Here is a 20483-nt window from a genome sequence, read left to right as displayed (position 1 = left end):
GAGCAGTTTCGATCTTTTAGTTAAGACCCTCCAACGAGGATGAATTTGAAAATGTCCGTTTTGTATCGTAGAGTGGATGGTGAAAACGGAGCTTTTCAAAAGCACTTCTCACTGATTCAGTGTGATTTCACGTCCAGCTGCCGGTCCAGCTGCCTGTGCTGGACCAGTAGAGGACACATAAAGGAGCGTACCGGTGTTTTAACACGTTTTACTGCATTTACATCACTTTACATTGCTACCAACCATTTCCCCAAACATACCATAGTGGTTACAACATGTTTAACGCTAGAACGACCGGGACTTTACTCCTCCCTAAAACGACAATGGGCGGTCAAAATGACCGCCGGTTTTTAAACTCTGTATTCTGTCAAGATAAATACCCAATTGGGATATTAATGCATTGCATATGTTAGTATGTCTGTTAGGAAACGACTGACACCAAAATTAACATTTTACCAACTATAATACTATTTTTAAACAATTTAAACGTCAGAGACATGGTGGAACTTGAGTAGCAAAACTGAAAAAGTGAAAATATTACCTGGAAAACGAAACAGAAAACACATCTAACAAACGTAACAAGGCGTATCGAATGTCCATCCATTATCCGAACCGCTTATCCTGCTCTCAGGGTCGCTGGAGCCTATCCCAGCAGTCACTGGACGGCAGGCGGGGAGACACCCTGGACAGGCCGCCAGGCCATCTCACACATACCTAGGGACAATGTAGTACGGCCGAGTCACCTGACCTACATGTCTTTGGACTGTGGGAGGAAACCCACGCAGACACGGGGAGAACATGCAAACTCCACACAGAGGACGACCCGGGACGACCCCCAAGGTTGGACTACCCCGGGGCTCGAACCCAGGACCTTCTTGCTGTGAGGCGACCGCGCTAACCACTGCGCCACCTGCCTATAGAATGTGAAATTTAAAAAGAGAACTGAAAATAAATATTGAAAGAGTCCCACACAGCGACCGGAACTTAAACATTACTAGAAATAGCATGGGCGGTCATTCTGATTTTTAAACTCTATATTCTGTCAAGATAAATACCCAATTGATATATTAATGCATTACATCTGTTAGTATGTCTGTTAAGAAACCAACTGACACCAAAATTAAAGTTTTAATGACTAAATTTTTAAAGCTTACTATTTTTCAAAAATTTAAAATGGCGGCTGTCCAACGCCTGTAAATACTGCAGCGCCTCGGTGGTAGTCATGGTGCGTCTGTAACCAGACATGTTGGACACAGTCACACATCACGTGTAGACTATTTCTCTGCACTGGAGGGCGCGGTTATGTGTCTAGGACAGAGCGACGAACTTCACGAAGGAAGTGACGCGACAACACACGTCATAAATACTGACATGACGCGCACGATCACGCGCAAATTACGAGCGGTCACCGCTCATGGTCCTTTCGGGTAGATTTTATTGTAACTTTTTTGTGCAATTGCAATTGTTCTAAAACTCATTTAAATGCAAATGTATGTGATTTTAGGAGCGTTCAGGGAGCAGCAGGTCTGTATCTTTTTTTCCCCCACAAAGTTATTAAACTTTGAAAATCCAACACCGCCAAATTGACGGCCCTGGTCGTTCTCTCCCACCTTCCAGGCAGCCATTGGTTTCCATTCATTTCAGTATGGTATGAAAATCAACTCGCAGAGACTCGAACGTGTTGAAGATTGGTAATCCACCACAGTGAACATTTAGTTCTCTTTATTTTTGCCAGCTGTTGCAGCAAGGCACTCTTTCAAGGGTGAGGATGTGCACATCCTTGAAAGGGAGGAACGCTGGTTTGAACGGGGAGTCAAAGAGGCCATCTAGTATGTGAAGAGGGAACGACCATCCCTGACCCGAGGAGGGGCTCTAAGAGTACATCTGTGACCCTTGTACAATGCCGTGATTGCAAGTGTTCCCAAATCCTCTGTGAGTAGTACGCATGTCCATTGTAACTCTAGTTAATGGTCGCAGTAATTTGCATATGAAACCGATCGTTGGTTTGGGTCGTTATGTAAATGTGCTGTTTATCAGATTGGGGATACCTGCAGTCAGCTGAGACTGACGAAAAACGTTTTTCCATAAAGATCCCACAGTACCGCCATGATGAGGACTCGTCTTCATGCCGGCTTTGTTTTTACACACTGAACCAAACAACGCGGCATAATTGCGCCCCCTGTGTGTGATTTTATACAGCATGCTGGCGTTCCGGAAGCAGAGGCATCACGACGTGTAACACAACGGGGTCGGCTGTCGTTTCTACACAGACGTCAAATTCGGCTTTGTGAGACCTCCGCTGCCAGCTGAACACCCGAACAACAACAACAACAACAACAACCCCCTCATTCCGTGTTTGTAGCTTTTGCACAGAACCGCCAGGCGGCTAAATGGCGCAACATTCCCTCATTGAAAAGGGCAGCACGGTGTTCCAGTGGTCAGCACTGTTACCTCACAGAAAGAAGGTCCTGGGTTGGAACCCCAGGCTGTCCCAGGTCCTTTCTGTGTGAAGTTTGCATGTTCTCACCGTGTCTGCGTGGGTTTCATCCGGGTGCCCCTGTTTCCTCCAACCATAAAAATCAATGCATGTTAGGGTTAATACTCCTGCCTGTGCCCCTTTCCGCTTCCTGTGTGGGAAGATGGCGGCGCAAAATCGCGCCGCCAAGATTTGCGGCGGCCTCACCCAGTAGCGTCCATGCAGTGTCTTTGTCCACATCTAAGTTTGTCTTTGATGGCTGGGAGAGCTGGCGCTGGATCAGCTGGGAGAGCTTGGTCTGCTGCATCCTGTGGGCCCAGGGATCACGGCCCTGCCTGGAGCTGCGACCGAGGAGGTAACACCGAGAGCAGTCTGACAGGACGCGGAAGCGGGCAGGCTATGCTAACTGCTAGCCCATGCAGACCAGCAGCTCCGACAACACCGAGGGCGGTCTGGCGGTGGCGTGGCCTGTGTTTTTAGTGTCGTCGTGTGGAGGGCGGGGAGGTGTGTCGAAGGTGTCTGGCTGGGAGAGCTGGCGTTGGATCGGCCGAGGGAGCCTGGTCTGCTGCCCAAAGCTGTGCCTGAAGAGGAAACACCGAGGGCGGTCTGACAGGTCGCAGAAGTGGGGCAGGCTAAGCTAATTGCTAGCCCACGCAGACCGGAAGTTCCGTTCTCCTGGACAGTGTTTTTTTTAATTAAGTTTAGATGTAAGTATACGTAGTTGAGATATATGTGTTCTTGTAGTTGTTGCAGTTTTTGGATATGTGTTGTTGTCTTTGTGTTGCACTGCTGTGGGCTGGCGGAAACAATGTTTCGTTTCATTTCATGTGAGCAAGTGCATAAAATGAAATGACAAATAAAGTGTTTCTGATTCTGATTCTGAGCAAGGCAATGGAAAGAAGAAGTGGAGCTGGTCCCCGGGAGCTGCAGTGCCCACTGCTCCCATACAATAGGACGTGTTAATGCAGAGAACACATTACTTGTAACTGCACAATGACAAAGTAAAATGGCTTTCTTCATAAAGTGTCTTCTTGAAAAGGCAGCGTAAAAAGCCTTGAAGTCACTCAGGTGAGGGATGAAACGTTTCCTCCGCTAAACCTTGTGTCAGAGGAACTGAGTCAACTTCCTGGGATGGCACAGCTGAAAGCATAGATTGATTTGAGAACATACAAAAGCACACATGCACGCACACACACACAGATACACTCTCAGTATTTACACAATTTGTAAAGGCTGATAACTAATCCTTACAGTCCGCACGAAGCGCGCAGGCAGGGAGGGCAAAGGTCATCGCACAGCTATTTTTTAGCTATTGAAAGCAAGTTTATTCTCTGGAAGAACAACACCAACAGAGGTTTCTTTTCCTGTTGTTACCCACAGGAGTAAAACCTTTCACACTAACCTTTTTAAACAGAGTGTGGTTTAACAATTTAATTGAATCATTCTCAGGCTGCAGCCCTGCGACAGTCCTGCAGCAAAACACTGCGACTCCTTTATTACCAGCTCCCTGCCTCCAGCATTACACTATAATAAGTATCTTTAAGAGTCCAGAATGTAAACCAAACACTAATGAGCGAGCCTATTAACCCACTGCCAAGCAGCCACTCCCCAGTGAGCCAGAGAAATAAGAAGGAAGAAAAAACAAAACACATTAGAAACATTTAAATTGTGGGTAAGGAAAAATACGGGGGTTTAATCACACTAACATGTCGTCCTGCTTGCAGGCTCTCCCCAACTGCTGCTCAATTAAGGTCTGCACATTTCATATATAATGACGCTAATCATAACCCATGACGCTAATCATAACCCATAAAGGATAAATTATTGTATTTATGCACGTGATAGCCTGGTTTTCATAATATCAACGTATGCAGATCAATGCAGTGTTGCCCTGCAGTATCACGGCAGATATATAATGAATAAAACATTATTTCTTTAGAAAGTGTGTTCCCTCTGATTAATTTTCAGACTTAAGGCCACCAGAGGCGTTTTTTTCTTCTTCGTGCGATTCATTTGCACGTCAGTTTATTTATTTTCAAATTGTTGCCGTGAGTACTGAAACCGAGTGTATTTCCGCACTCTGCGGGATTCGATCCGCTTGCGCTGCACTACGAGGCGACATCGCTAAACCCTCGACTAAAGGGAGGACGCCCCCTGGCGATCGGCCAGTGAGTCTTTTTGTGGGTTAACAGTAGTCACCCTCTCCCGGAAGCGTGCCCTCACGCTTTGTTATTCCCGCGCTCCGAAGAGACTTCGGGGATCTGCACGCTTCCGGACACTTCCGGATCCCACCGCTGCCACCAATGTAACGGAGCATATTTCCGCCCGCTGCGGGATTCGAACTGACGTTGTACTGCACCATGAGGAGAAATCGCTAACCGCTCGACCAAAGGAGGAGGAGGGCGGGGCGGGCAGTGAGTCTTTTTGTACAGTACTTTCACACAGAACACGAACATCGCGGCAAAAACGCAACATCACAATTTTTTAATTTTTTGTTTTGTTTTTTCGGAACGAGGTCGATTTTTTTCGAGCATTCGCACCACGAATAAAGGCATCAACCGACCATCACGCTGCACGGACCGGACGTCACAACTCCTAACGACAATGGCGGACCAGTTGAGTGTGTTCCTCATCACCCTGTATATTGTATGACAAAGGACAAAAAAAAAAAGATAAAGACAGTGAGCTCAAGGACAACGTGTGGACAACGAGGCTGTCAGGGGAGTGAGTAGGTTACGCACTTTACTTCTGGATGTGGTAGAGTTGCTAGCAAGGCAGCCCCTACCCACCCACAGCCGGTCACGGCGCACTGCAACGGAGGAGGTGCGCCCGGCGGGGGCCGGACCGGCAGTGGGCGGAGGTCCCCCGTGTTATATGTTTAACTGTTTCTTGTTACCAGTGTAAACTACTAATAAGACACGTTAGTCCCTAACTAACGGATCTGACCCTTTAGCCGAGCGGTTAGTGATGTTGCCTTGTGGTGCAGTACACCCCGTATCAAATCCTGCACCAGGCAAGAAAATAACCGATTACATTGGTGGCAGCGGTGGGATCCGGAAGTGTGCAGATCCTCAGAAGTCTCTTCGGAGCGCGGGAATAACAAAGCGCGAGAGCGCGCTTCCGGGGAGGGTGATGACTGTAAACTACTAATAAGACACGTTAGCCTAGCTAACGGGTCTGACCCTTTAGCCGAGCGTTTAGTGATGTCGCCTTGTGGTGCAGTACACACCGTATCGAATCCCGCACCGGGCAAGAAAATAACCGGTTACACCAGTATAAGAGTGACAACCCGAACTCCGACTGAAGGCTCCTTATTTATTGTGCAACGTTCCCCCATTGAAAAGGGCAGCACGGTGTTCCAGTGGTCAGCACTGTTACCTCACAGCAAGAAGGTCCTGGGTTCGAACCCCAGGCTGTCCCAGGTCCTTTCTGTGTGAAGTTTGCATGTTCTCGCCGTGTCTGCGTGGGTTTCATCCGGGTGCCCCGGTTTCCTCCAACCATAAACTTAAATGCATGTTAGGGTTAATACTCCTGCCTGTGCAGCACGTTTTAAAACAGCATGGCTAACCACTGTTATCCCCGATCCGCTACGGATACCCGATTTGCTCAACGCATGCGCGAAAATGCGTCTACTTCCTGTCACAGCTATTGTTTTGCGTCTACTTCCTGTCACCGCTATCATGTCGAAAAAGTGTCATCCCCTCGCCTGATATGGATTGTGTGTTTTTTTTTTAAACTTATTTGTAGCTTTTGGTCTTCATGTGTACATATCTTTCTTACCCTGTGTTGGCTGTTTGTCTGTGTCTGTCTTGCACTGTTTGGCGAAGCCGCAGCCCCTATTTCCTGTTTAACATGTGCCTGCACATTGTTTTTAATGACAGTGCATTGAATGGAATTGAATTATACATCTAAAAGGGGGAGATGTCAAGGGTGTGTTTTTACGACAGGTGTTTTACGACTGTTAACGAACAAGGCCTGTAGGTTAATGCCATGTTCCTTAATTTCTGAGCAGGAGGGTTATACATGAAATTATGTATATTTACTAGTTAAAAGGAATCTTTTTTTTCTCTCAGTGTTGCGTTACTATTATTGTTACCTGACACCTGAAAACAATGTTCACATCGGCAGCAGTATTCTATAGAAACACATATATTTTCTATTGGCTCGTTTCTCTATGTGTGTATATACAGTGCATCCGGAAAGTATTCACAGCTCTTCACTTTCCCCACAGTTTGTTATGTTACAGCCTTATTCCAAAATGGATTAAATTCCTTTTTTTCCCTCTCATCAATCTACACACAATACCCCATAATGACAAAGTGAAAAAGGTTTTGTTGAAATTTTTGCAAATTTACTAAAAATAAAAAACTGAAATATTGCATGTACATAAGTATTCACACCCTTTGCTATGACACTCAAAATTGAGCTCAGGTTCATCCTGTTTCCACTGATCATCCTTGAGATGTTTCTAAATCTTTATTGGAGTCCACCTCTAGTATATTCAATTAATTGGACATGATTTGGAAAGGCACACACCTGTCTATATAAGGTCCCACTGTTGACAGTGCATGTCAGAGCAGAAACCAAGCCATGAAGTCAAAGGAATTGTCTGTGGACCTCCGAGACAGGATTGTATCGAGGCACAAATCTGGGGAAGGGTACAAAAAAATTTCTACAGCTTTGAAGGTCCCGAAGAGCACAGTGGTCTCCATCATTCGTAAATGGAAGAAGTTTGGATCCACCAGGACTCTTCCTAGAGCTGGCCGCCCAGCCAAACTGAGCAATTGGGGGATAAGGGCCTTGGTCAGGGAGATGACCAAGAATCCGAGGGTCACTCTGACAGAGCTCCAGCGTTCCTCTGTGGAGATGGGAGAACCTTCCAGAAAGACAACCATCTCTGCAGCACTCCACCAATCAGGCCTTTATGGTAGAGTGGCCAGACGGAAGCCTCTGCTCAGTAAAAGGCACATGACAGCCCACTTGGAGTTTGCCAGAGAGCACCTAAAGGACTTTCAGACCATGAGAAACAAGATTCTCTGGTCTGATGAAACCAAGATTGAACTCTTTGGCCTGAATGCCAAACGTCACGTCTGGAGGAATCCAGGCACCTCTCATCACCTTGCTATTATCATCCCTACAGTGAAGCATGGTGGTGGCAGCACCATGCTGTGGGGATGTTTTTCAGCGGCAGGAACTGGGAGACTAGTCAGGATCGAGGGAAAGATGAATGGAGCAAAGTACAGAGAGATCCTTGATGAAAACCTGCTCCAGAGTGCTCAGGACCTCAGACTGGGGCGAAGGTTTACCTTTCAACATGACAATGACCCTCAGCACACAGACAAGACAATGAAGGAGTGGCTTCGGGACAAGTCTGTGAATGTCCTTGACTGGCCCAGCCAGAGCCCAGACTTGAACCCCATTGAACATCTCTGGAAAGACCTGAAAATTGCTGTGCAGCGACACTCCCCATCTAACCTTACAGAGCTTGAGAGGATCTGCAGAGAAAAATTGGAGAAATACCCCAAATATAGGTGTGCCAAGCTTGTAGCTTCGTACCCAAGAAGACTTGAGGCTGTAATCGCTGCCAAGGGTGCCTCAACCAAGTACTGAGTAAAGGGTGTGAATACTTATGTACATGCAATATTTCAGTTTTTTATTTTTAATAAATTTTCAAAAATTTCTACAAAACCTTTTTCACTTTGTCATTATGGGGTATTGTGTGTAGATTGATGAGAAAAAAAGGAATTTAATCAATTTTTGAATAAGGCTGTAACATAACAAAATGTGGGGAAAGTGAAGGGGTGTGAATACTTTCTGGATGCACTGTATATATATATATATATATATATATATATATATATATATATATATATATATATATATATATATATATATATATATATATACAATGCGTGCAGAATTATTAGGCAAGTTGTATTTTTGATGATTAATTTTATTTTTTAACAACTACAGTGCCCTCACTCAATCCAAAATGTTAATAAAGCTCAAACCTGAATATTTAAGAAAGTAAAAGTCAGGTTTTGTCTTTCTTAAGAAAGTATCTCAGTTTGCACAATTATTTGGCAAATATTGGTGCGCAGAATTATTAGGCAACTAAATGAAAAATGAATATTTTTCCATCTCACTTGTTTATTTTCATCTGTTAAAGTGAAAATAATGAACAAACAACTGAAAATTTACAAATAAACATTTCTAACATTTCCACAAAAAAAATCTGACCAATATAGCCACCCTTCTTTTCAATAACCGTCACACGCCTTCCATCCATGGAGTCTGTCAATTTCTTTATCTGTTGACAATCAACTTTTTGTGCAGCAGCAACCACAGCCTCCCAGACACTGTTCAGAGAGGTGTACTGTTTTTCTTCATGGTAAATCTCCCGTTTAAGAATAGCCCACAAGTTCTCAATAGGGTTTAAGTCAGGTGAGGAAGGGGGCCATGTCATTTTCCTGTCATCTTTAAGGCCTTTACTGGCAAGCCTTGCAGTGGAGTACTTTGATGCATGTGATGGAGCATTGTCCTGCATAAAAATCATGGTCTTCTTGAAAGATGCAGGCCTCTTTCTGTATCACTGCTTGAAGAAAGTGTCCTCTAAAAACTGGCAGTAGTTCTGGGAGTTGATTTTAAGTCCATCTTCAACCCGAAAAGGTCCAACTAGCTCATATCAGAGGCATAGCCCCTAGTTTCCGCCACAGTACCGTTAAAGACCTTTGCAGCTTTAAGTCACATTGATATTAGAACACTGATTCCATGGCCCCAAGTCATAACAGGAGAGCTGTGTATCACGAGAATAGATTTTGTAACTGCCCACTGTCTTATTTTGCTGAGGTCTTCAGTTTTGTCCACACAAAGGTTGGTTTGAACTGAAATAACACCTTATAATAATTACAAGTGTTTGTCAGTCCCAAAAGAGTCCATTGAAAGTTGAACTCTACGTGGGATGCCTTTTGTTGCTGTATGCTCAATAAAGCCCCTTGTGCAAGTTTTTGCAGTGCAAGAGATTAATGGGGCAGTGGAGTAGAAGAAGTACATGAAGTAAGGAGATAAAATCACTTTTATCAAAGTCAAGAAACTGTGATAAGTCTCATTGTTTGGCAGTGAGCAAAATACTTTTTGAACTGTGATGTAAGCCATCAACAATACTTGATGTCAGGTTGGTAAGAGTTAGGTGGCGAGAATGTGGCACAACCCCTGTTTGATAAGACAAGGTGGCCGAGTGGTTAAGGCGATGCACTGCTAATGCATTGTGTTCTGCACGCGTGGGTTCGAATCCCATCCTTGTCGCAAGAGGTTTTCTCTATGACCTAAGGAAGAACTGTCTATGCGCAATCATTGTGGCAGGCTTTATGGTGGATATTGCAACCCACATTCTTACCCGATGAGTCAAATTTCATTCAGTCCCTGAATGGAATATTTTCATGACCTCAGTTTTGAGATGTTTTTCTTGTCTACTCAAAAGTTTCTGCCAGAACTTTCACTCGACAGTGGTGTGTTTCCATGGTGTAATGGTCAGCACTCTGGACTTTGAATCCACTGAGCCGAGTTCAAGTCTCGGTGGGATCTTTGCAGCTTTAAATTACAGTAGTAGTCTCAGTTATGGAGAACTATAAGGAAGTTCCAAATACTGCGCTTGTTAAAATAGTGGGGAGTCCTTGTGATGTTATCGTTAACCTTAGGTATGTATCTGCACGTTAAATAGAAAATGGGTTCAGCTGTTATGAGATGTAGCAAAGATCGCTTTCCGCACGATGAAATTACTGTTCTCTTCTATCGTAGTTTCAGTTTTCTTGGATCTTTCACTAAAAGTTTCAAAGTTACTGCCAGAAATTTCACTCGACAGTGACGCGTTGATATGGTGTAATGGTCAGCACCCTGGACTCTGAATCCAATAATCCGAGTTCAAGTGTCGGTGGAGCCTTTGCAGCTTTAAATTACAGCAATATTCTCCAATTCTGGAGAACACAAGGTAAGAGGTGCTGAGCTTGTCAAAATGCTGTGTAGTCCGTTAGATGTTTTTGTTTAACCTAGGTACGTATCTGGACATGTTGAATAGAAATGTGTCTCATTCATCATACGCGATCGCTTTCCACTAGAGGACATTGCTGGTCGCTACAATCCAGTGATCATATTTTCAGTCTGGTTGTGTTTTTCACATCATACTCACATTAACGGGTATAGCTCGGTTGTATAGATTGACAAACAAACTCTCAGGGATAAGATATACTAAATTTACATTGGCGTAAAAACACAATATGTTGTTTGTCACATGGATACTGGAAACTTTCTTCACCATACCCACGTTAGAAAATGTGTCCAAGACATATTCCCACAAGGGTTGGTTTGGGGAAAACGTTCAACTTCGGACAGTTGCTGCAGTGACATTAGAACAGTGACTCCATGGCTCTAAATCTTCAACAGTACTGCTGTTTGTCATGACGATAGATTTTGTAACTGCTAGCACTCTGAGGTCTTCGGTTTCACTAAACATGGATTGTTTTGAATTGAAAGTAAACCTTTGCCTCAATTGCAAGTATGTAAGCATGACTTCGTTGGTCCCAAAAGTCTCAGTTAAATGCTGACTTCTACGTGGAAGGTATTCTGTCACTATATGCTCAAGAAAGCCCCCTGTGTGAGTTTTAAGCTGAGTGAACGACTAGTGGCTCAGTGGATTGGAGGAAGTTCATGAAGCTTGTGTCAAAGTCAGGAAGATGTGATAGGTCTTGGTTATTGGCTGTGAGCAAAACACTTATGTAGGACTGGTTCGTTTTAGAGCACTCCTCAGTAAGTGTTCGGATAGCTGCAAGCTTGAGCTTGACTGTCAATAAAACAGTGTAAAACCCTTGTAATATTCTGCATAACCTAGTTGTATCCCTGCACAAGTTAAATAGGAACGCATCTCAAACCGGCAAATACTGACCTAATAATTCTGCGCGCCAATATTTGCCAAATAATTGTGCACACTGAGATATTCTCTTAAGAAAGAGAAAACCTGACTTTTACTTTCTTAAATATTCAGGTTTGAGCTTTATTAACATTTTTGATTGAGCGAGAGCGCTGTAGTTGTTATAAAATTAATCGTCAAAAATACAACTTGCCAAATAATTGTGCACGTAGTGTATATATATATATATATATATATATATATATATATATATATATATATATATATATATATATATATATATATATATATATATATATACTCCCCCCCCTTCCCCTATATAGCCAGGCGTTACGGTGGCGCAGTGGGTAGCGCGGTCGCCTCATAGCAAGAAGGTGCTAGGTTCGAGCTCCGGGGTAGTCCAACCCTGGGGGTCCTTCCAGGTCGTCCCCTGTGTGGAGTTTGTATGTTGTCTGCGTGGGTTTCTTCCGGGTGCTACGGTTTCCTTCCACAGTCCAAAGACATGTAGGTCAGGTGACTCGGCCATACTAAATTATTCCTAGGAGTGTGTGTGTGCGGCGGCCCTGTGATGGTCTGGTGGCTTGTCTAGGGTGTCTCCCCGCCTGCCACCCAATGACTGCTGGGACAGGCTCCAGCGATCCTGAGAGCAGGATAAGCGGCAAAGACTTATAAGCGGTATGGATGGACGTTTCTATATATATGTTTGTGTGTGAATATATATATATGTACACACACACACACGGATCCAGGAAAAAGTTTTAATACATAGCAGTACAGGCCTGTTTCGTGCGTCTCGCACTCATCAGCTGCAAATGATGAATGCGAGATGCACAAAACAGGCCTGTACTGCTATGTATTAAAACTTTTTTTTTGCTGCATATATATATATATATATATATATATATATATATATATATATATATATATATATATATATATATATATATATACAGTGCTGCTTGAAAGTTTGTGAACCCTCCAGACATGGTCACTGTTTTTGTAAAAAACATTAAAATAAGCTTATTACACATACATCCAAATCCCAGTTTGTAAAGCACACCTTCCAAATAATGGACACACACACAAAAAGAGATATATTTTCATTATTTAATTCAACAAAGGTGGTTTATTTCACAAAAACTGAAAATGTAACATGTGCGAAAGTATGTGAACCCTTGTATTAGTAGCTTGTGGCTCCTCCTTTTGAGGCCATTACTTCAACCAAACGTCTTCTGTAACCACTAACCAGTCTCTCGCATCTGCTTATGCGGATTTTTGCCCACTCCTACTTGCAGAACTCAGCCAGTTGAGAGAGGTTGGAGGGACATCTGGTATGTACCAACTTCTTCAGGTCTCGCCACAACATTCCAATTGGATTAAGATCCGGACTTTGACTAGGCCAATCCAGAGTACGAATCCTCTTTCTCTGAAGTCATTCCTTTGTAGTTTTGCTGGAATGCTTTGGGTAATTGACTTGTTGCATAATCCATTTTCATCCCAGCTTCAACTCCCTGACTGATGGCAGGAGATTCTGGTCAAGAATTTGTTGATATGCTGGAGAATTCATGGTTCCTTGGATAATATGGAGTCGTCCAGGTCCAGAAGCAGAAAAGCAGCCCCAGACCTTCACATTTCCACCACCATGCTTCACTGTTGGGAGGGGGTTCTTTTCTTCATATGCAGTGTTGGCTTTTCTCCAGACATATTGGTTTTGATTGTGACCAAATAATTCTATCTTGTACTCGTCTGTCCAGAGAATGGACTTCCAGAAGGCCTCTGGTTTGTCCAAGTGCTCTCTGGCAAAGTTGAAACGGGCAGCTTTGTTCTTTTTTGAGAGCAGAGGCTTCCTTCTAGCAACCCTCCCATGAATGTCATGGCTATTCAATTTCCGTCTGATTGTAGACACATGCACATTTGTCCCAGATGCTACCAGAGAGGTCTGCAACTCTCTAGAGGTGATGTGTGGGTTGACCTTTACCTGATTTATTATTTTTCTGGTGCTTCTGGGTAATATTTTTGATGGGCGTCCACTTCTAGGCAGAGTTGCTGTCATGTTGAAGGCCCTACATTTGTAAATTATTTGTCTTACAGTGGATGGATGGAGCTGGAATCTTTTGGAGATGTTTTTATAGCCCTCCCCAGACTGATGGGCTGTCACTACCTTCTTCTTCATGTCCTCGGATATCTCCTTTGCTCTCGGCATTGTTGATTTGTATGGGACCACAGGGGTTTGGCTGGTTTCCTCTGTCTTTTAATTAGTGCAGGCCAAACCCTTTCCCAAGGATGTCTCATTTCATTGGTCTGTTTAAATGATTAATTAAGCACCCAAATGTGTTTCACCTCAGTCTGTTACCTGCTTGACTTAACCAATGCAGCTGGGGGTTCACTTACTTTTGCGCATACACCAATTCCATGTTTCGTGTAGTTTTTGGGCTACTTAAACAAGGCCCACTAAACAAGTACATGCGATTGATAAACATATATCTGACATTTCATACATAAAAACTGGTGATGATAAAATAAGAAAATCATGGTAAAACAACAGAAACATCTAAACTGCTCAAGGGGTTCACATACTTTCAAGCAGCACTGTACATATATATTCATTCATTCATTCATCCATCACCAATTGCTTCTCCGGGGTCGGATCGCGGTGGCAGCAAGCTAAGTAGGGCACTCCAGACGTTCCTCTCCCCAGCAACGCCCTCCAGCTCCTCCTGGGGGATCCCAAGGCATTGCCAGGCCAGATTGGACATGTTTCCCCTCCAGTGAGTTCTGGGTCTACCCCGGGGTCTCCTCCCAGTTGGCTGTGCCCGGTAAACATCCAAAGGAAGGCGCCCAGGAGGCATCTAATCAGATGCCCGAACCACCTCAACTGGCTCCTTTCAACGCGAAGGAGCAGCGGCTCTACTCCAAGCTCCCTCCGGATGTCCGAGCTCCTCACCCTATCTCTAAGGCTAAGCCCAGACCCCCTACGGAGAAAACTCATTTCAGCCGCTTTTATCCACGATCTCACCTTTTCGGTCACTACCCAAAGCTCATGACCTTAGGTGAGGTTTGGAACGTAGATTGACTGGTAAATTGAGAGCTTTGCCTTCCGGCTTAGCTCCCTTTTCACCACAATGGTCCGGTACAACATCCGCATTACTGCTGATGCTGCACCAATCCGCCTGTCAATCTCCCGCTCCATTCTACCCTCACTTGTGAACAAGACCCCGAGATACTCGAACTCCTTCACTTGAAGCAACAACTCACCCCCAACCCGGAGGGAGCAATCAACCATTTTCCGGTAGAGAACCATGGCCTCAGACTTGGAGGTGCTGACTCTCATCCCAGCCATTTCACACTCAGCTGCAAACTTCCCCAGTGCGCGCAGGACGTCGCGTTCTGATGAAGTCAACAAAACCACATCATCTGCGAAGAGCAGAGATGCAATTCTGAGGTTCCTAAAACGGACACACGCCTCACCTTCGCTGCGCCTTGGGATCCTGTCCATGAATATCACAAACAGAATCGGAGACAAGGGACAACCTTGGTGGAGTCCGACACCCACCGAAAACGTGTTTGACTTTGTGCCAAGAATGTGGACACAACTCTCACCTTGGTTATACAAGGACCGGATGGCTTGTAGCAACTGCCTCGGTACCCCATACTCCCGCAGTAACCCCCACAGAGTGCCCCGTGGTACACGGTCATAAGCCTTCTCCAAGTCCACAAAACACATGTAGACTGGCTGGTCAATCTCCCATGCCCCCCTCAGCACTTCCACAAGTGTAAAGAGGTGGTCCGTATTTCCATGGCCAGGATGGATTCCACATTGTTACTCCTGGATTTTAGGTTCGACAGTTGGTCGGAGCCACTTTTCGAGCACCCTAGAGTAGACGTTCCCAGGGAGGCTGAGCAATGTGCTGCACTGATAATTGGAGCACACCCTCCGGTCCCCCTTTTTGAATATGGGAACCCCCACCCCAGTCTGCCACTCCACATGTGCTGTCCCCGACCTCCATATGACACTGAAGAGGCGTGTCAACCAAGACAGCCCAACAATGTCCAGAGCCTTCAGCATCTCAGGGCGAATCTCATCCACACCCGGCGCCCTGCCACCAAGGAGCTTTTTAACTACATCATAGACCTCTACCAGGGATATGGGTGGGGCTTCCCCTGAATCTTCCGACTCTACCTCCTTCACTGAGGACGTGTTAGTCGGGTTCAGGAGCTCCTCAAAGCATTCTTTCCACCACTCGACAACATCCCCAGTCCCCTCCCCAGCTGAATACAGCCTGAGTCAAGCCCTACTTTCCCTTCCTGAGTCACTGAATGGTTTGCAAGAACTTCCTTGAGGCCAACCGAAAGTCCTCTTCCTTAGCCTCTTCGAACTCCTCCAACATCCCAGTGTTTGCTTCCTCGACCACCGAAACGGCAGCCCTTCTGGCCTCCCGGTACCTGTGTACTGCTTCAGTTGACCCCTGGGCCAACCAAGTCCGAAAGGCCTCCTTCTTCGGCCTAATGACTTCCTTCACTGCCAGTGTCCACCAGTGGGCTCTTAGGTTGCCGCATCAACAGGCATTGATGACCTTATTGTTGTGCTTACACCGCCCCGAGCTGCCTCCCCGGCACGTTCAAGCCACTCCCCCAGCTCGGACGTGCCGGAAACATCCGAGCGCGCGGCTCGCGCTCTGAGGAGACGAGCCCTGCACTGCACCAGGTGTTTGCCATCATCCATCAGGCACACCTGTGGCAATCAGGCAGCCTTCTACAAGAAGCCTCCCAGAACGTCTCTCAGGGCTTCGACGTACTGAACACTGCGGTAAAGTTCTGACAAGCCCTCCAGCGTTCCTTGCATTCTGTTTATTCCCCAGTGTCTTATCTTCGTGTCTCTGTTTCCTCCCAAGACTCTCCCTCCGCGATTTCCACGGCTCCCCGCGTCTCCCTCGTCCCCAGCGACCTTCACGTTTCTCCCCGGACCTCTCTTGCGATCTCCCCCCTTGTCCCTCTATCTGGACCCCTCCTTTCGGACTCGACTTCCCGGATCTCGGACCTGGACTTTCTCGGACAACCCCTCTTGGATCACGGACGGGACTTTCTCGCCAGGTGCACGCACATTTTTTCAACACCTCCTGGTCATTTACATACCGCACCACACATTGGCTAAAAACACTCACACATAGTTATTCACGCAAACCACGGGACACCACACACAGTTTATTCCCACATCCCACTAACAGAACGCATTTTTTCACCATACATTTCCCTCCCACAATAAAACCTCCCTTTGTGGCTTTTGAAGTCATCTCGTGTCTGTCTGTCTTGGGTTTCGCCACACGGGTCTGGTTCTGGTGCGCGGGCACAACAGCACAGCTCTAACTCCCCACCGAAGGCCTTGGGGCAGGGGAGGTTAGGCTCGCACCGGGGGTCCAGTGGGGGTTGACTCGGAGGGGGAACGTCGGGACCAGGAACGGTGAAACCGGAGGCCGAGCTGGGGGCAGAGACCGAGGCTAGGGCAGGGTGGTCGCTCATCCTGGAGACCGCTGTGGAGAGTGCAGCGATCTGCGCGGTGAGGGCATCTAACGCGCTCGTCGCGGCCTGGGAGCCGGACTGAAGATCGCTGATCTCTCCGGTGACACGGGTGAAGGCAGTAGTAAGCTCTGAGCTGAGAGAGGCAAGTTGGCAACTGTGACTTCTTACTACTGCCTCTAGGGGGACGGAGCTCTGGGGCGTCACAGGGACCGTCCGCTCCTTCGGTTTGCCTGGGTCCATAATGGCTTCGACGTGCAGCGCTCGTCTCCTCAGAGCGCGAGCCGAGCGCTCGTGAGTGTTTCCGGCACGTCCGAGCTGGGGGAGTGGCTTGAACGTGCCGGGGAGGCAGCTCGGGGCGGTGTAAGCACAACAGGACCCCCCCTCCTACGGGAGACACCGGGCGACCGTCCGATGGCGTTGGGGTGGGCCCGATAGAACTCCTCCAGGAGTGCAGGGTCGGCCAGGTAGGACCGGGGAACCCAGCTGCGGTCCTCGGGCCTATAGCCAACCCAGTCCACCAGGTATTGGTACCCACGCCCCCGGCGGCGTACGGCGAGCAGCTGGTCGACATCCCAGACCATGTCACCACCGTCGAGGACCCTGGGGGGTGGAGGAGCTTGGACAGGGGGAGACAGGGGGCTGGTGGCTACCGGTTTGAGGCGCGAGACATGGAAGACGGGATGGATCTTGAGTGAGGTAGGGAGATGGAGACGCACCGCCGAAGGGTTGACGATGCGGTCGATGGTGTAGGGACCGACGTAGCGGGGAGCCAGCTTCCGGTTGAGGGTAGGGAGGGGCAGGTCCCGGGCCAGGAGCCATACCCTCTGGCCAGGTCGATAAGCTGGGGCCGGCACTCTCCGCCGGTTGGCGCTGCGCCGGGCCCGCTCTGTAGCTCGCAACATAGCGGCCCGGGCGGTCTTCCAAACGCGCCGACATCGGCGGAGATGGGCCCTCGTGGACGGGACCGCCACCTCCAACTCCTGATGGGGGAACAGAGGGGGTTGATAGCCCAGGGAACACTCGAAGGGGGACAAACCGGTAGCCGAACTCTCCATGGAGCAGAGCGAGTACTCCACCCAGGGCAGGTACTTGCTCCAGGAGGCGGGGTTGCTGGTGGTAACGCAACACAAAGCCGCCTCCAGGGCTTGATTGGCCCGCTCTGCCTGCCCATTGGTCTGGGGGTGATACCCGGAGGAGAGGCTGACCGTGGCCCCAATCCCCTTACAGAAGGCCTGCCATACCTTCGAAGTGAACTGGGGACCACGGTCAGAGACAATGTCCAGGGGAATCCCATGAGGTCGGACGACGTGGGAGACGAGAAGGTCCGCCGTCTCGGCTGCAGAGGGGAGTTTGGTGAGGGCAACAAAATGGACGGCCTTGGAAAACCGGTCGACAATGGTCAGAATGGTGTCATTGCCTTGGGACACGGGGAGGCCAGTTACGAAGTCCAAGGCAATGTGGGACCAAGGTCGGCCGGGGACAGGAAGGGGGCGCAGGAGACCTGCTGGAGGGCGATGGAGAGCCTTGCTGCGGGCGCAGGTGGTGCAGGCTGCCACGAACTCTCTGGTGTCTGCCTCCATGGTGGGCCACCAGAAACCCCTGCGGATGAAGGCCGCCGTTCGGTAGACACCGGGGTGGCAGGCAAGATGGCTGGAGTGGCCCCACTCCAGCACCTGGGGCCGGACAGAGGGAGGCACAAATAGCCGGTTCCGGGGTCCATTGCCTGGGTCGGGATGGGCGCGCTGGGCCCTTCTCACCACTGATTCGATGGCCCAGGTGACGGCACCCACCACCCGGGCCGGGGGAAGGATGGTGTCTGGGGCGTCAGGGGACCCCTCGGGAAACAGACGGGAGAGGGCGTCTGCCCTGACGTTCTTGGTGCCCGGGCGGTAGGTGAGGGTGAAGTCGAACCGGCTGAAGAAGAGAGCCCAGCGCGTCTGCCTGGGGTTGAGCCTCTTAGCCGTCCGTACGTAGGTCAGGTTTTTGTGATCGGACCATACGATGAACGGCTGCCCTGCTCCCTCCAGCCAGTGTCTCCACTCCTCTAGGGCGGCGTGGACGGCCAGCATCTCCCTGTTGCCGATGTCATAATTCTTCTCCGCAGGACTGAAACGCCGGGAGAAGAAGGCGCACGGGTGGATCTTCTGGTCCTCCTCCGACCGCTGGGAGAGGACGGCTCCGATGCCCGTGTCCGATGCGTCCACCTCCACGATGAACTGTCTGCACGGGTCCGGGTGGGCGAGCACCGGAGCCGTTGTGAACAGCCTCTTCAGGGCCAAGAAGGCGGCTTCCGCCTCCGAGGTCCAGGAGAAGGGGCGGAGGTTGGAGGTGAGTGCAGTGAGGGGGGCGGCCACACGGCTGAACCCCCTAATGAAGCGCCGGTAGAAGTTTGCAAACCCCAGGAAGCGCTGGAGTTGCGTCCTGTTGGTGGGCCGTGCCCACTCCTCCACCGCTCGGGTCTTCCTGGGGTCACTGCGGACGAGCCCCTTCTCCACGATGTGGCCAAGGAACTCCACGGAGGCGGAGTGGAACACGCACTTCTCGGCTTTCACGAAGAGCCTGTTCTCCAGCAGCCGTTGGAGGACCAGGCGGACATGCTGGTGGTGTTCCTCAGTCCTGGAGAACACGAGTATGTCATCCAGGTACACCACCGCGAACGTGTTCAGCATGTCCCGGAGCACGTCGTTGACCAATGCCTGGAAGACGGCCGGGGCGTTGGTGAGGCCGAAGGGCATAACGAGGTACTCGAAATGCCCTAGGTGGGTGTTGAAGGGTGTCTTCCATTCATCCCCTTCCCGGATGCGCACCAGGTGGTACGCGCTGCGCAGGTCCAGCTTCGTGAACACCGTGGCGTGAGTGAGTGGCTCGAACGTGGAACTCATAAGGGGGAGTGGGTATTTATTTTTCACCGTGATATTATTTAACATTCGATAATCTATGCAAGGCCTCAGGCTGCCCTCCTTCTTTGCCACAAAAAAGAAGCCCGCCACCACCGGGGAAGACGAGGGCCTTATGATTCCTGAGGCCAGGGACTCTGTGATATAATTGCGCATAGCCTCCTTCTCTGGGACGGAGAGGTTATACAACCGACCGGTGGGAAGGGCGGCCCCGGGAAAGAGATCTATGGCACAATCATAGGGACGGTGAGGGGGGAGGGAAAGTGCACTCTCTTTACTAAATACAGGGGCTAAATCGTGATAAATGGAAGGAACACCAGTGAGATCCGTGGGAGGAGGCACGGGTCTGAGGCCGCTGGACGGGGAGTGGGCGGAGCGAAGGCAGTTGGCATGACACGCAACGCTCCAACCCAAAATCCGCCCAGTAGACCAAGAGATGTAGGGATCGTGCCGTTCCAACCACGGTCTTCCTAACACCAGGGGCGCTGTGGGGGCGTGCAAAACCAAGAAACGGATAGCTTCCACGTGATTACCCGAAAGAGTGAGGGTGAGGGAAGCAGTGCTGTGTGTGATTTTACCAAGTGAGCGTCCATCTAGGGCTTGGGCTGTGAGGGGTGTGTCTAGGGGGACGAGTGGAATGCCGGCCTGCCGGGCCAGCGAGGTGTCCATC

The 20483-nt window shown here is 48.6% G+C and overlaps 1 non-coding gene across 1 annotated transcript; it reads left to right on the top strand.

The window, feature by feature from the left end:
- The first annotated feature begins 9699 nt into the window (after positions 1 to 9699).
- trnas-gcu (transfer RNA serine (anticodon GCU)) lies at positions 9700 to 9781 on the top strand. Its single transcript has one exon. It is a non-coding gene; the product is annotated as a tRNA-Ser (tRNA).
- Positions 9782 to 20483: the final 10702 nt, after the last annotated feature.

This window comes from Lampris incognitus, chromosome 3 (genome assembly GCF_029633865.1).
Source record: "Lampris incognitus isolate fLamInc1 chromosome 3, fLamInc1.hap2, whole genome shotgun sequence".
NCBI classification, from domain to species: Eukaryota; Metazoa; Chordata; class Actinopteri; order Lampriformes; family Lampridae; genus Lampris; species Lampris incognitus.
Note: the sequence above shows the minus strand (reverse complement) of the source record. Positions and strands in the feature narration are given on the sequence as shown.